Source organism: Coenobita brevimanus, chromosome 97, assembly GCF_032717465.1.
Source record: "Coenobita brevimanus isolate Jiangsu-jjx chromosome 97, ASM3271746v2, whole genome shotgun sequence".
Classification (NCBI taxonomy): domain Eukaryota; kingdom Metazoa; phylum Arthropoda; class Malacostraca; order Decapoda; family Coenobitidae; genus Coenobita; species Coenobita brevimanus.
This window is the reverse complement of record NC_137050.1, coordinates 47,678,044-47,695,938: the sequence shown is the minus strand read 5'-3', so window position 1 is coordinate 47,695,938 and position 17,895 is coordinate 47,678,044.

The window sequence follows — 17,895 nt, the reverse complement described above, 5'->3', positions numbered from 1 at the left end:
TGGGGCTGAAACATGGAATATGGGTGTAGCAGAGAGGAAAAGTTTGAATGCAATGGAGATGAGGTGTCTGAAGAGTATATGTGCAGTGACGCATATGGATCGAGTGAGAAATGATGAAGTGCGAAGGAGAACTGGAGTTGTTCGGGAGATGGCTGGTAGAGTTGAGCAGAGGGTGTTGCGATGGTTTGGGCATATGGAGAGAATGGATAATGAGCGATTGGTGAAAAAGATAACTAGATCTGTTGTGAGAGGTGTAAGGCTGAGAGGAAGACCACGAATAAGATGGATGGACAGTGTGAAGAGAGCGCTGGATGCGAGAGGGATGTCTGTTGAGCAAGAAAGAGTGGCTGTGCGTGACAGAAATAAATGGAGAGAAATTGTGAATGATAAATGATGACGCAGCCCTGAGGGGATATTCTCCCGCATTTGGTTTGATCAGCGAGTCAGGTCAGGTGCGGGTAAGGGGATGGGTCTATTATGATGTGGCAGGGGTAAACCAGCTCTGCTGTCGGGCCCTGCTGCGGATGTCACTGATTGCACTGCGCAGTTGACCCTTGTGCGGTGTGGTGCGGTGAGGATCTGTCCCTTCTCCCCTTTGGGGCTAAGATGCGAATGAATGTGTTTGAATGGATGAGTAAATGGGGAGTGTGTCGTACTGTCTCGGCTACTTCCCTTTCCTTGGGGAAAGCAGCCTAGGTATATAGATAGATAGATTCAACCACTACTCAGTATCCAAATCTCTGTATAGGTAACTAGGTAAAAGGAGTTCAGTACCCAAGGATGATCCCATATAGGAAAGAAAATTATATGCTTCCAATTACAGAATTTCTTTTTAGTGTTAGAGGGCTTAAAACGTCCAAGCATGTGTGTACGGTATGGCTAAACAGTGGAGTAACGAAAATCGTGCTAGAATGTGGAATATATGAAATGGAAGCTCTGAGGCAGATTTTTGCTTAGAAAGTTCAGTATGCAAAATTGATGGAACTAATGTACGAGTATGGATAATGTGTAGACTATTTGCAAATACATGCAGTTGGCTAGAGGGAAGACTGCGAAGTTCTATTGCATACTTGGCTAGAATGTAGACTGTATGAAAATTACTATACGTGTAAGTAGAATGTGAACTAAATAAAACTCTAATACATGTACTGGGTCTCACTGTGGAATATATGATAATGGGATAACTGACGTATGAAGGATATAATGTGTCTTGGCTGTAAAGTGCATCATTCTCGACATTATCCTAAGTCCACTTTCCCTGGTAAGGAGGTAGAATTTATAAACACGACAGAGTAAGCACACGAAAGCTGAATAGATGAAAAGTATTTGAATTATGGAGAGAGAGAGAGAGAGAGAGAGAGAGAGAGAGAGAGAGAGAGAGAGAGAGAGAGAGAGAGAGAGAGAGAGAGAGAGAGACATCCAATATGCAGCCGATCCTTTCTCTTAATCCCTCTCTCAACAAAGGAAGGGCACAGGAGAACGAGAGGATACTGAGGTGTAAAAGGCAGAATAAATCGCATAGGAAGAGGTGCCATGAAATCTTCCAAACCAACCAGAATATGACCTACAGGAGAAAGGGAGGCTAGTGATCCGTAAAGGTCAGAATGAATCGCGAAGAAAAAAGGGTTAGGCAGCCTCCCAAGCGACTAAAATACGGCACTAAAAGGATGAAAGTGTGTGATTTAATACGCAGGCGCTCCCTCCCGGCAGATCCCACTCTCTACAAAGGCTGGGGCATCGGACAAAGGCATTCCTCTCAGGTGGGAGTCTCCGGGGCACCTGTCAATTACTGTACCTGGTGCCTGCCTCTGAAATCCATTAGCGTCACTTCCATGTGGAATTACCCCAGCAGTACTCGCGCCAGCTCATCATCCATACTTGTTTTTCCTTTATACATTTCACTTCGATGGATTATTGTTTGTTATATCCTGTGTGTGTGTGTGTGTGTGTGTGTGTGTGTGTGTGTGTGTGTGTGTGTGTGTGTGTGTGTGTGTGTGTGTGTGTGTGTGTGTGTGTGTGTGTGTGTGTGTGTGTGTGTGTGTGTGTGTGTGTGTGTGTGTGTGTGTGTGTGTGTGTGTGTGTGTGTGTGTGTGTGTGTGTGTGTGTGTGTGTGTGTGTGTGTGTGTGTGTGTGTGTGTGTGTGTGTGTGTGTGTGTGTGTGTGTGTGTGTGTGTGTGTGTGTGTGTGTGTGTGTGTGTGTGTGTGTGTGTGTGTGTGTGTGTGTGTGTGTGTGTGTGTGTGTGTGTGTGTGTGTGTGTGTGTGTGTGTGTGTGTGTGTGTGTGTGTGTGTGTGTGTGTGTGTGTGTGTGTGTGTGTGTGTGTGTGTGCGTGTGCGTGTGCGTGTGCGTGTGTGTGTGTGTGTGTGTGTGTGTGTGTGTGTGTGTGTGTGTAAATGGGTAGTGTGTCGTCCTGTTTTGGCTACCCCCTAGCCTAGGTAAATAGATAGATAGATATCCTGCAGTTCGATGGCATAATGCTTACCTCAATATTCGCATAGAGGAACAATGGAACAGGCTGCCAGCAGCCGTAGTATGCGTAAAAACTATTAATACATTGAAAATTTGACTGGACAAATATTCTTAGACTAAAGGCTTTAACTATCCGAGTCATGTTTTTTTCCAGGTTGAAAGTGTATGCTGACGACTGTGAGACGTTTGCTTAATAATGAGAACATTCAGGGATTGTGTACGCACTTTCTTTTACAGATCTTTAAAATGATTATTATGTAGTGCACAGTCGTTCCTCTTCTGCCCCTCCAATAATGTTTCAATGCCTCTTCATTCATACAAGCATTATTTTTCTTTTTCCCGTCGATTTTAACAGAGTTTGTGGTGGGTGGGGAACAACCTTCTTTTGTTCTATTCTTTTCTCTTTCACGTGAGTTACATCTTAATAGTATTAGCATTTTCCAACAGATAACCTCGCCATGGGCCAACAGACTTCTTCTTATCAGTACGATATTCTTTTATGGAGGTTTGTTTCACCTATCACTCCTTAAATTCCATGGCCGATTCTCTTTTTTTTTTTTTTAATCGCAGCTTGTATTACCTATATCTCCTTCAGTCAGATGATGTATTCTTTACTATATTATGCAATCCCCAGATAATCTATTCTGCCTGGGAGCCTGTTGTGAGTCTGTCCAATAGCATGATATTCATGTGGTATTATCCCTGGAGTACCCACACCAGATGCCGTGTCCAGCCTTGTTTCACCAATAACTCCTTTACTGCGATATGTATTGTTTATTGTACTGTATTCTCTGATCAAGGCTTCTTTCACTTATACCTCATTCAGTTCAATGTCGTCTCCTTTACTACATTCTTTTATCCAGGCTTGGCTCTCCTTCAGTTCGGTGAGGTTTTCAGTAATTTATATACATATATTTTTTTATCAAGGCTTGTTTCATCTAAAACTAATTCACTCTCCTTATAGGCCTATATTCTTTAAAATATTCTTTCTGAAGGTTAGTTTCATGAATGATTTCCTGAATTCTATGGCCTATTCATAAGTTAATTCTTTCTTATTAAGGTTTCTTTCACCCATAACTCCTTATCACTCCAATCATATGTTCATCTTCTTGTCTCCACACAATGTTATTCAATTTAGGAGCCTGCTGTGTGCCTGAAATCATTAGCATCACTGCCACGTGAAATTGTCCTCGCAAATCACACTCCAGTTGCAGTATCGAGCTATGTTTCACCTATAACTTCTTCCATGTGATGATATTTTCTTTACTATATCCTTCACTTCGATGTGTATTTCATTAGATTCTTTTATCTTCTTTTTTTTTTCACCTATAACTCGGTGACGTTTTCTTTCCTTTATTCATTTCTCGCAGAGTGTTTCCTACACAACTCGATTCCGATGAATTATTTTTAATTACATTCTTTTATCGATGCTCAGTTACATGATATTCTCTTCATTTTTTCTTTTCTAGGGATTATTCCACCTACGGTATAATTCCTTCAGTTCAGTGACGCATTCTTCATTATATTTATGGTGCCTTCAGCCGATTTTGTTCACTTGAGGAAAGATCTCTCGTACTGAAAGGATTATTGCAAACAATTTATAACTCCTCCACTAAGAAAAAAACTCTCCAAACTATTTAGAATCTTCTACTACCACCAGATATAAAATAAGAAAGACGCTCCAGGAGTGACGGGTTTATGTTTTGCCCGTGGTATAAGCACGAGATTCATATGGTCGTATGTAGCCATCACTCCTTCAGTCAGACGATTTGTTTAACCCTTTGTTCTTCTTACCAGTTGCGCGTTATATTTAGTTTTACGAAGGCCTTCCTTAGTAAAGCAGGTTGACGGAGATGATTCCTTTCCAGTTAACTGCGAGAGATTTCCCGAAGTAAAACACAACAGCCTAGTAGAAGAGAATAACCGATGAAACAATTAGGGTGAATGGGTTAAAAAATTGACCCTCCCCCCCCTTTTTTAGCCAACAATCAAAAAGCACTTCAGCTGCAATGTGTGTGTCACGAATTCGCGCGATCCTATATCTAGACAAATTCGTGACATTGAACTTTGGTGGGAAACCGCGAATTCTAGTGGAATCCCAATAAGTATCGCTCATTTCAACCGTCCACGCCTTCGCTCGATTGGAACGGTTTTCAGAACATTTTTCACTGTTTCATAAGTGATCGTCCTTGTGCGCGACAATGGCGCTTTCGCTGAGTGATTTATTATGGGCGTGTTTCGCTCACTTTCTTTCAGTTAGCCGTTAGGAAGTGCGGCCCGCCCTCGCCTCTCTCTCACAATTTGAATTCAGTCAGGATTAAGACGCCGTGAGTACAGGTTCGTTTGGGCCCAGTGTGGAGCAGCGCCGCCGTTGTCCAGAGAGTTCCTGAATCTCCACTTAGACAGTGATTTGGCTTAGAGGTCTAGTGTATTGCAGCGTTCATCCTAGCACCGAAGCCCAGTTCATTCCGCTGAGCCCCCTTAACTGACCAGTATTTTTCTTTCGTTTTTCCTAGGCTTAAGAGTTTAGCTTTTGAGTGAGCGAGTGAGTGTGTTCTTATTTTGAATTCATTTGAGACTCATGTAACGTAAAATTTATTTCATTGTAATTAATAAATTTACAGTTCTTTTTCTTGAGCTTAATGTAATGTAAACTCGTGTTTTATTTCTCCACATTAAGCTTATTTTACTTGTCACTCCTAGTTCGCATAAATGCTTTGTATTATTCATAACTGGTACTTAGGCCAGTCTTCTTGTTTTAAGCTTGAATCCGTTGTGCCAACTTGGAGTTAATGCTTCAGCAAGAACCTGTATATCATTCATAGCATTACTTATTGATTGTCAGGGGTGGAGTCACTTTCTCTAGAGGCTAGCAGTACTAACAAACAGCATTTGTGAGTAATTAGTCTCTGCTGTGTACTGCTGAGAAAGTAAATAAATTCTCATCCTTAGAGAATCGGCGAAGTAAGCCGGCATAAAGTAATTCTTAGTTAATATTGACAAGTTAACATTTTAAAGTATTCTTTAATATAGAAGTCTCAAAAACCCCGTGACAATGTGCTATTACTACATTAATGTTTCCAGCTAGCATGCTTGATGAATCAATTGTGTACATTTTCCTGCATAGATTACCTGATAATGGCCATTTCTGCGTACTCGAGATTAAACTTTGTTATCTAGTTAAATGCTTTACCAACTACATAATACAGATTTTTGCAGTAACTAGCTTACCTGTTTGCAAAAACAACTTAAGTTCAAGCAGTGGTAATCTTTAACATATCTTTTCTTTCCCAAGTAGTTTATGCATGGAAGAATGAACAAAGATTGCTCCCCCCCCCACAAAAAAAAAAAAAAAAAAAAAAGCAGAATCAAATTCATGATTCAGTCATTTCGAGATGCCTGGATGAACTGCGTTTAACAGACAGGTCATAAGTAGTCTAGTAGGAAATACAGAGACTGGAAGATTTCCGAAACTGACCTGTTGTTTACATGAAGAGCTGGGAGTAACGGTTAACTCATGCATTGGAGAGCTGAACAGAAATGGTATGTAAGTTAGCTTTGATAAGAAGTTTAGGTTCAAAATACTAACTTCTCCATCATTATAATCAGAAACAATTGTACGTATTTTCGCTTTTGGCTGCTGGTACTCTGCTGATCTTTTAATCTTTTACGAACTTGTATTTATGAAGCCATATTCCGGTAGAGTAACTGAAGGTTCATGAAACAAACTGAACAGGTAACCTCCGGGAAATAAGAAACACACACACACACACACACACACACACACACACAAAATGCGAGGTGAAAGAATGAAGTGGGACGAACAGCTGGGGTCAAACTTAGCTTTATATTTCACTTCTACTAAACTTTTGTTTCTGTTCTTGCTAATATTTCTAAGCTGAAATTGGTCTAGTATGTTTCCCCAGCCATGGATAATTCTCTTTAATATGAAGGTCTGAGGGTGGGCAGGGGTATGAAGTAGAGGCAGTAGAATATTAGACAAGCTTTGAGCACGAAACATCACGGAGGAAAATGTGAAGAAGACTCAGTGGAATAGTGTGAAATTTTTATTGCGGTGCGTCAGGAACAGAAGTGTGAAATAGAGTGGATTAATTGAATTTTTGTCCCTGACTGTAAGTTTGATGAAAGAGAGTGGCCAACTGTAGTGGGAAGTGAAAGATTGTCATATTAAAAAAAAAAAAAATCCTGGGGACCTTTTTGTGGTGGTCACCGAGGATGAACTCAAGGATTAGGTGTCCGCCGGTGAAAGAAAGAAAAAATACAAAACTGGAAAAAGCTGAAAATGGGTCCAGCTGCACATACCGAGTCCCTCCTAGTTAGGGTAATGGGAGACGGTGATAAAGAATTGATGGCGCACTTTCGCTTTACGGCTCAAGTCTTTTTTATTGCATTCGCGTCCTCCCCTGCATCCCTGCTTCACTTTCTCCCTCCCTTTCAGCACGAGTTTTGACTGTTTTCCTTCTTTCACCTTTTTTCTCCTCCACTGTGCATCTTCTATTATTTATTTCCTTGCATACATAAGTCACTTATTTTCCATCTACGATTATATAGGCTCCCAGTACACCTTTCATTCTCCATCCCAACAAATTTTTATTATTTTCCCCCTTTCTTTCAAGTACATGTCATGATTTTTTTTTTCAGCATTTTTTGTCATTCATTAATTTTCATTTTTTTTTTACTTTTCCTTTTTTCCTTAATAATTCTCCCAGTGTTTGACTTCCAGTTTTGATTCCATATATTCCTTCCCTTAAATGTGGAATTCCCTTTTATTCTAATTCCCTTCTCTTTTCTGCCGACTTTTACTTCTTTTTCTCCACCTTTCTACCCTCCAATGTTTGCTCTATTCTTCACTTCAGTGTTTTGTTTTCATTTCCTTCCACCTTCCCAATATTCCTTTTCTTCCTAGCTTCCATTTGATGCTAACTGACAGACAACACGAGGACGTCATGTTAATATTTTCTTCATTCTTCCAAACGTTTTTAATTCACCCAGGGGAGCACGCTAGTAGTGAAAAGATTACTGGTATCTTTACATTACCCCGCCAGTTCAGAAAGTCTCTCCTGAACTAAATAATGTACAGTGAATGACACACCAACGTAATGTGAAGATTAGAAGAGCAGAACACTGAAAAAATATCCATGATTGATACTAACCAATTTTTACCTCCCACAAAACTCTGGGTGTATGAGAGTTACGGTAGCTTTCTTGTTAGTACTTCTGCTGTTGGACAAAATTTTGAAATATCCCTTCACTGCACTCAGAGCATTAATTCTGCAGTACCTATTTTCGCAATAACAGTACATTCAACTATCTATATATTTTTTGTCCTCCCACACCTGTTTCTTTACTCTCCTGCAGACACTAACTCCTGGATGATATTTTGAACTAATTATTCATTCCGCTTAAATCACTATCCCTTCAACATCATTTTTTTTACAGTTCACTTTCCTACCCTAGACTAACCACGCACCAACAGTGCAGCCCACTGCACCGATTTCTCTGCTCACCACGCCCATTTCGTTCCTCCTCTAAGGCGGCACCATGGAGTGACGCATGCACTTGTTATGGTTACGTACTGTAATACTCAGGATAGTAAACTGCGAGTATTATCAGCAATCACAATGTTAGGTCCTGTGTTTCACTTTAACGTTCATTCATTGTTTTGTTGTGAAGAATTTCTCAGTTGTGCGAGTGACGAGAAAAGTGCACATAAGCATTCTCATAGAAGCCTTAAATTCGTATGATAAAGCCTGTAATCCAGAAGTGGGATGCAGACCCCATATTTTTGACGATGATTTTTGAAGTGCTTGACAACGATGGAGTGTGTTTGGCCTTTTATTATGGTTACTGACTGCATTCTGTAGTACGGGATGAAGGCTGACTATGCGTTAACAACCACAGGCATTCCGTAAATGACCTTAAAAAAAAAAATGGGTTTTGCATTCCACTTTGCTATTTAAGGTTTAACCGTATGACCTTTATTCTTTGGAAATATTATGGATATTGCCTCTAGTGTACATTCAGTGATAAAAATGCTGTGTGAATGATAATACACTGATAAAATTCTTTGACACTTCGGTACCGCGACGTGTTCTTTAGTTTTTTTTTTTTAAATATTCAGACAATTATATTCAGCTGTAGTGAAACTTTCCAGCTGGAAGGGTTCGTTATACATTCAGAAATCTATTCACTACTGTCGTAAGTTCATTATGTGGTGGCAGCCTGATTAAAACAAAAATGACGTCCCTGTAGCAGGAAATGAATGACACTCTTGTCCTTGCATGAAGTTCATGACACGACGTTGAATTATTGGATAAAAACTGAATTAAAACAAATATTCAACCCATCTTGTTTAATCGAATAATAATAATCTCTGTACAACATATAAAGAGAAAAATTCTTATAGCACACAGTTTTTTAAAGACACGCTCACCTGAATATTACCGGACGTTAACTGGAACAATTTTAACTCGCCTTCACCGTGAACGACTTAATAGCGACAGTGTCCACCTTTAGGATCCAATACTCAGGATCACAAACACTCATGTCGTGTTAGCTGGAATACTGTTAATAACTAAAATTGGCCCGACACTAGGAGGCTGAAATTACTGAAAACCACTTTTTGAAGGGCTTAAATATTTGAACTACAGTACTTGAGAACAATCTTAAATAATCTTTCTTAAGGCATTCCGACAAGGCATTAAAGAATACCCGCAGTTATCATACCTCCAGTCCTACATGACATGACGGAAGGCTCTAACATATGAGAATTTACTGTGGATGATGGAAAGTAGAATCAAAGGGGCGACAGGGAAGAGTGTGCTTGAGTCATCTCTAATACGTAGGCGGACTCCTGAACCTCAAGGAATACACACACACACACACACACACACACACACACACACACACACACACACACACACACACACACACACACACACACACACACACACACACACACACACACGTGTTATAATAATAATATAAATAATAATAATGACAATATAATAATAATTATTATTATTACAATAATAATAATTATAATAATTATAATAATAATAATAATAATAATTATAATAATTATAATAATAATAATAATAATAATAATAATAATCGTAAAGCATAATAATAATTATAATACTTCTCTTCGGTTAATTTGTTAATCGCAGCCAGTGACTGAAAATATAATAAAGCAGCAATATTAGTAGTGGTGTTCCGCTGGTTACTACTACTACTACTACTACTACTATTACTACTATATTACTGCTACTACTGCTATTACTACTACTAATACTACTACATTAGTAGTAGTAGCAGCAGCAGCAGTAGTGGTATTGTCATGATCATTATGGTGATGACTTAATATAATTATTACCCTTTTTTTTTTTTTTTTTTTTGAGCGAGAGAGAAGTAATTCGGCGAGTATACAATATTTCAAGTAGCTGGCTGGCTGAGCACAACACAAAAATTTAGTTGTCTCGAAAGCTACTAAAAACTACACTGGACCATTATGAAAAAAAAGTAGTAGGTGTTAAGTAAGAGTTCTCAAGATTTGCCAGTATTTAGTGAAAAAATACCCCAAAATGACAGATCCAGCACTAAAACTAAACTGTCACCGAAACCGTTAAAACTACAGTGGCTATATGGATACCTTTGAAAAAAAAAAAAATGTTATTTAAGTGACTTCTCAAAATTTGCCACCGAACAGCTGAAAAAATCCAAAAAGGGCCAACTTAACAACAGCGCTCATTATCTCAAAAACTATCTGAGGTACAGCGGATCTATGCACATCGTTAGAAATCTGACTGAAAAGTGTTATCTGTTACATGAGCGCCTTTTCTCAAAATTAAGCCCAATATTGATTAAAATAAAAGCGCTACACTGAGCACAGAAAGTTTGGTTATCTCGGAAAAATTTGAGGCTACAGAGGAGTTACGTCGCTGGAAACCGTATGGAAATATGAATGTTACTCATGTGGATTTCCCGAAATTTTCAAAGCGTGCATTAATTTCAAGCAACTGAAATAAAGCATGTCTTTAGTTAAAACAACAGCAATAGTAAGGATGCTCGCTCGATGATGCTGACCACAACTGCTTCATTTTCATTATCATTATTATTATTATTATTATTATTATTATTATTTAAACCTTATTTCAGTGCTGTTGTAATCATTCTCTTTTAAAACATACTTTCCTTAATAATGTTCTGATAGTTAATACTTGTTTGTTCAAGGAGGGAAGATAAACTAATATATTGCTGGACACACTTTTCTTTTTTTTTTTTTAAGATAATATTAGGTACTACATTGAACTCAAGCAGCAAATTATCATATATTCTACAATGTTTTCTTTTAAACGTTTTACCCCTCCCCTCCCGTGAGGGGCTCGGGGACGGATACTGTTTTCACTGGCTTTGTCTGTCTGTCTCTCTGTCTGTTTGTCTGTCTGTCCGTTAACAAGTTGACGCGAAAACTACTAGTGCGATTTTGACAAATTACAGGAATGATGGGCTATGATCTAATCACCTGACTAAATTTTCGGCCAAACTGGGTCAAGACCCAGGTTGTAGTTTTACCCCCCCAAAAAAAAGGGGGACGGGTAAAAATAGCTTTTTCGCCATAACTCCATTAAAATTCGTCATATCGACATGAAACCAAAATCTAAAGGTGCATCTTTCAAATCTGCATCTATAACATGCCTCATTACATAGGGGGGTCACCCCCTAGTTAGCGTTCGGGGGCGGTCAATGTCAGGTGAGTCGGGCCTAAAATTTCAAATGAACATATAATCGTCAATTTTCACCCGATTTACTCCACATCTGATATGTGACGTCTTTGACTAGATATCCTGTTGAGTCCATACGTCAGCACTAAAATGATTGCCGGGGACGGGTTTGCTGTGCCTTGGCACCGCTTCTTGTTGCTACTGGTTTCTCTCTCATACTGAAATAAAGCGGCCAGCACGCGATTTTATTCTGCTTATGAGAGACCTTTAGTGCTCAAGGGCCACTGACGGCTATGCGAGTTTATACCTTTTTTAGTTATAAATCATCTAGGCCAAATAAAGTAGCCTGTAGATGGCATGAATAAAACTAAAAATACATTATCACACACAAGGCATTATTCCTCAAAATTCTGACTCTCACTTTTACACACAGACTCACCGGCGGACGGACGGACATTACCCTTATTATATAAAAGACTTCCTCTTCCTCCAGACAAAACTTCCCGCGAGAGAAAACTTTTTGATGCACATAATGAAGCAGTTAAAGAATGATACTTTCTTTTTTACTTCGAAACTTCTTACTCTTTGACCTCGTAAATAATATAGCTCGGGAGAGATCTGTGAAATTTGGTGCATTGTCAAAGTTCAGATTCTCATTAATCTTTAAGAATCAGAATTTAACTACGCCAACTTCGTAATATGTCGCTATTTTGTCATACGTTTTTCCTTGATATTCGCAGTAAAAATCACAAAAATTATCCATTAAAGTTTCATTGCCACTAGTACAGCTGCTTTGTCAACTTTATCATTTTTTTCCGTACAAGTTGTAAGAAGAAAAAAAAAAAAAAAAACTGCAGTGACATTAAACATATCCCAGGCGCACTGCGAGGGCTGACTATTGCAACAAGGTCAGCTAGAACGGACTTTCATTATCTAAACTACATGTCTTTCCAAAGCTGATTTACACATGCAGTTCGATGGCATATTCCTTATTTTATTGAACTATTTCAAGAAGAATTTATTAAGGTTAGGAGAGGTTTCTCCAACAAGAGGGGTCTAATACATCCTAAATTAATTCCTTCACTTCCAGGGCGCTCTTCGTTGTAAAATAAATTCATCTAGAGGTACCGTAGTAAGTATAATTTATACACACACACACACACACACACACACACACACACACACACACACACACACGATTCAAAGGGATAAAATCGTCTGGGAAGAGCAAGTAGTGATTCAAAATTCAGGGCGAATCAAGAGTAGAGTATAAGGGTGATCTAATTTTCGTTTGCCCACTGATACTAAAATCTTCTTAGTAGATAAGGATTACATAAGAGAGTTCTGGAAACGTGTTGTGTGTTTTCCTTTCAGTACCGGTAAATCTGTATACCTATTGCGGGTAACGTGTCAGCAGTGTCCTAACGGAGGTATATTTCCTCTTACTGGTGACCTGAAAAAATATGGCACAGGTGGAAAAAAAAAAAAAAGGAACAGGGATTAATACCCCCTCCATGATCCGGCACTGGAGAAAGACATTGTTAAAGGAAGAGTTGATGGAGGGTTTTAATGAATCACCTAAATATGCGTGAAGGCGTCATGAAGCAGTAAGAAAAAAAAAAAATAGGAATGGTGCTGTCAAAGTGAAACGGAAACATGCAATTTCCTTTTCCAAGAGTGTGTGTGTGTGTGTGTGTGTGTGTGTGTGTGTGTGTGTGTGTGTGTGTGTGTGTGTGTGTGTGTGTGATGGCACAGTATACTAGATGGAGAATTAAATATCTGTAGGAACCGAGTGGCGTTAATCAGCATCCAGACTGTTTGGCTAGAATACATTGTAAACTGTTCTGCAATACTGTATTTTGCCATATACCCCCAAACTAATTTAGAATAAGAGTGATATCTTTGAAAGCAGATTGTATGCTTTAGGTGTTACGCAGGTGATTCAATATCGAAGGTCATTATTCAATTTCTCTATAGAAAACTACAGGTCTGTTCTACTGTCATAGACGCTGACCTTCATTTTTAATACATGCACGTTATTTTGCTTGCAAAGTGAAGTCGGCAATACGTCTCTATGCATGTGTTACGTCCCGGCCGTAAAACTGACCATTTCACGGAATGGGCAACCATTTTGCCTTGCGGATATTCGTGTAGCTCTCTGTTGCACAGTATATGAACCAACCATTTTATATGTTCATTACATAGACAACGTCATTTAAGGGAATCTGAGATTTTTACGAAGGTGTTAGTAACGTTAAGAAGTATGTTACTATGGGTCACAAAAGCATCGGTGCACAGGGAGTCCAATGCCTGCCGAAAACATTCGATCAATTGCTGGTGTTCATCAACGTCTCATTATGTATGAACAATGTGTGTTTATATAAATGTAACATTTGCTATACGTTTTGGAAGAGGATATTGCTAGTTGGCGATACATGACACCTCCCGACATCAGGGCTACCGATGTGTGGAAGGTCGGACACTAATATTTCAGTGACCTTTTTTGTAGTCACTGATGTTTCACGCATATTGTGCACTGATACTTTTGTGACCCATAGCACATAATTAAAAATAATAACGCAATTGCTGGCCCTATCTCCTCATGGATAGTCCAATCAGTGTCGCATCCTGACACTGACACCAACTGAAACTACAACAAATTCATTTACAGACGGTGTCCTATGTAAATATACCTTTTATCTACAGATATGGATAAGCATTATTGCATCCCATTGCTATAATATTGATTGCCGTAACTCCCTGGTTTCGTCACAAGCACTTTTTAGTTACTTGGTGTTGCTACATTACAACACTGCTGATTATATTTTTCTGCAATACCGAAAACAGGCCAGGTTAATGAGATTAGCCAATGATCAGTAGTTAAACATTCATTAACAATTACCATCCTTATCTATGGACACTGTATCTTCACTTTGCTAATTTACTCTGCACAAGAAATCCACTGTGAAATTTGATAGTTTTAATAATTGTGGACTTGCAGAAAGTATAAAAATAAAAGTTAAATAGCTTATCCCCTTAAGTCCGAAGCCTCTTATCACATTTGATTATAGCGAACACTACCGCTTTATTCAGATAACGAGGTGTTGGAAAGGGACGTCTTCATGTGCTGGCACCGATACAACTGGACGGTGGAGATGCCTGGTTACACAAATTTCCTTCGGATCCTCAGCATCCCCCCCAAAACGAGGATAGTGGTCTGCAGGAGAGAGGAATTTCGGCCTGTAAACCAATGGGTTCACATTCAGTTGAGACTGGGACTGCAGCTTTTACTACTATTCAGTTAACGAGATACATGCTTTGGCTGAGGGAAATTAACTGGAATCTATGCAAAACTAAGTGGACGGTGATTTCTCTTAAGGATCATCTCCACTCTTAATTATGTACTATACATAACCCTTCAGGCGGGTAATATATTTTTGCTTTTCTTTTTTGTTTCCCCTACATAGCCTTATTCAACTTCAGAACGATTCACACACAAAAGGTGCTTAATGAAGGGTATCTTTACCTCCCTCGGTGTGAAATCTCCCCAGAGCTGAAAGTCATATGATCACATCAATATATAAATGCTGTAGTAAAAATCGCCCTATGGTTGAATTGATAAAGGCTGGGATTCTGAATGCTACTTCAGGGAGGGAAGTCTGATATGAAGGGTTACATGACTAGGACAAATTACAGCTTCTGGACACCTTCCTACGTTTAAATATAAATTTAGCTATAATTACACAACTTTACCTGTCTGACGACAAGACGCAAAGCGAATTATCATCATCGTCATAAAGGTGTGTTGTGTCCACAACAATGCATGGGTATGAGACCAGCATGGCAAGAATATCATCAATGAAAAATGCAAACCGTAGAAATGGGATTGGTAAGGGCTATGTGAGTTGGATATGCTGGATAGGATAAGAATTGAGATTAGGAACATATAGTATCGATCAGTGGGCCTAATTTCTTTGGATGGGTCTAAAAATATTTCAGTTACAAACTGCAATAGATGCATGTTAATATAACTCCGTTCCCGTTTATATCAGTAACTATTATCATTACATATGTAATTATCACATGGTTCGACGGACCACTTGTCTAATATCAGGAGAATGGATTGAGTAGAATGGTGAAAGGGGAATATAAGAGTGGCCTGAGGGTAGGTAAAAGCACAGAAGATCAAGGTGGTTGATGGATAATGAAGGCAACTATGGGATTAAGCAAGAAATGAGCAGAAAGGGATAAAAAACTGAAGAGAGGCAAAAATTATTTTAAGAAACCTTCGTGGGCATGCACTGTACAGTACAACACATGACTAAGTTGCAATTCCTCTTTATCAACTTGGCAGCTGATGAAATAGTTTTGATTCACATGCTTTTTTGATCAGATATGAATACTTAACTTAGCATGTATAATGAGATAAGATTTTTGAAGGACTGAACGATAAGTGAATGGAAATGTTGCTGATTTTACCGGGGACTCCGTCTCTTAATTTTCGAGCTTTGTTATTTTTATGTTCCTGGAACTAGATCCTTTAAACCACCATCACCACCATGTGAACCCATATTCATAATAGCCAGTGAGCTGGATGGCTCCAGAAACAAAAACAGAAAAGTTCAAGGGTAGAACTACAAAGAGAATGCAAGCTGAAACGGTTCATACTTCCATTCACGAATCACAGAAACCTTGGAAGGAATCAAAGTTCATAGTACATCAATTTTGCTGTTAGACTTTTCAGGACAATCAAATGTCTACGCTTACATCTTAATGACTCGATCCATGCACGAATAGTTACTGGTTGATTTACAACATCGTCTGTCCCTTAGTAGTCTGAAAACATTATTACCTCCGCCAGCGAAGTTCGAGGAGGTTAAGCATTCACCTATGTTTGTCAATTTTTCCACACGATATCTCCAAAAGTTCTCAATGAATTTCAATGAAATTTTATGGAAGGGTGGGCCATGGGCCAACAAAGAATTGATTAAATTTGGGGCCGGATCCGGATCCAGATCCTGCAATGGCACTGGCGGAGGCATGCACTCGATCAGTACTTTCCAGCTGTATAATACATAAGCGTGGTTTATCTAGCTCACACTTTCCCTCTCCCATTAACACCCTCCTCTCCAACACACCCACACATATTTCACACTGGCTGGCCTGCATACACGTTAATCACTAGCCAACAGAGATCACCAATATCACAGTGCATGCATTTCTCTCTCTCTCTCTCTCTCTCTCTCTCTCTCTCTCTCTCTCTCTCTCTCTCTCTCTCTCTCTCTCTCTCTCTCTCTCTCCATGGCACATGCATTTTACATTCTCTCTCTTTCTTGCAAACTCTATTTTTACCTTCATTTGTACACCGCCTTCCATTTTCAAAATATGATTTTTCCTTCTATGTTTCATCATCTTTCTAACTTTCATAACTGCTCATTTCATTACCCACACTCCCCCTCACGTTCACGTTTTCTTGCTTCTTTCTCGTTTTTCAAATAGACATTTCCTGACTCATTTTCATTCCTGCTGATTTTACTGTCTTCCAAAAGATGGAACAGGTATAAGCAAAAACAGTCCTCATTTTTACCTCCGCCAAGAAGGTTACGTTTTGCCTGCGTTGGTTTGTTTGTCTGTTAGCGGGATTGCTATAAGTGTTATGAACGAATTTTGATGAAATTTTGTGCAAGGCTTGGCCATGGGCCAAGGAAGAAATGCCAAATTTGGGGGGCGGATCAGGATCTGGAGTATCCCGCACGATATCTCCAAAGGTTTCCAATGAATTTCATTGAAATTTTGAGAAAGGTGGGCCATGGACCAAGAAAGAATTGATTAAATTTGGTGGTGGATCTGGATCCGGATCCTATATCCACGGATCCGAATCCGGGCTACTGAATAAGCTATGAACTGATTTTAATGAAATTTTGTGGAACGGTTGGCCATGGGCCAAGTAAGAAATTATTAAAATTTGGGGAGGATCCGAATCCGGATCCGGAGTATTCCGAACAATATCTCCCAAAGTTCTCAGTGAATTTCAATGAAATTGTATGGAAAGGTGGGCGATGGACCAAGAAAGAAGTGCTTAAATTTGGGGGCATATCCGGATCCGGATCCTATATCCGAAGATTCGGATCCTGATCTTTTTTAATGGCAATGGCATTGGCGAAGGTACGCGCTCTCTGAGTGTTTTCTAGTCTTTCTATATTCTTTCAGTTTTATTCGTTCCCGCCATTCCATAAATGCTTTCTGCATTCTCATTCTTCCTCAGTTTTTTTTTCACCCAAACTCCCCTCCCAGGCAGAATATGAACCACCCAAAAATATAAATCATCCTTCACCTCTTTTCTCTCTTTTCCATTCATATTATGCCTCCCAGTTCATAGTTTTGTTATTTTGGTTCACTCTCATTCATCCTCATTTCATAACTCAGACTTCCTCTCAAGGCAGAAAGTGAAACGCACACTTGAAAAAAAAAATGCCCTCGACCTGTCTGTGTGTCGTATGACTGTCTTTTTCAGTGTGTGTGTGTGTGTGTGTGTGTGTGTGTGTGTGTGTGTGTGTGTGTGTGTGTGTGTGTGTGTGTGTGTGTGTGTTATAGTCCCTCTCCCTTCCCCTCCCCTCTCTCTCTCTCTCTCTCTCTCTCTGGAGCGGTGGGGGGGGGGAGGTAGGCGTTATCAGGAGGCATGA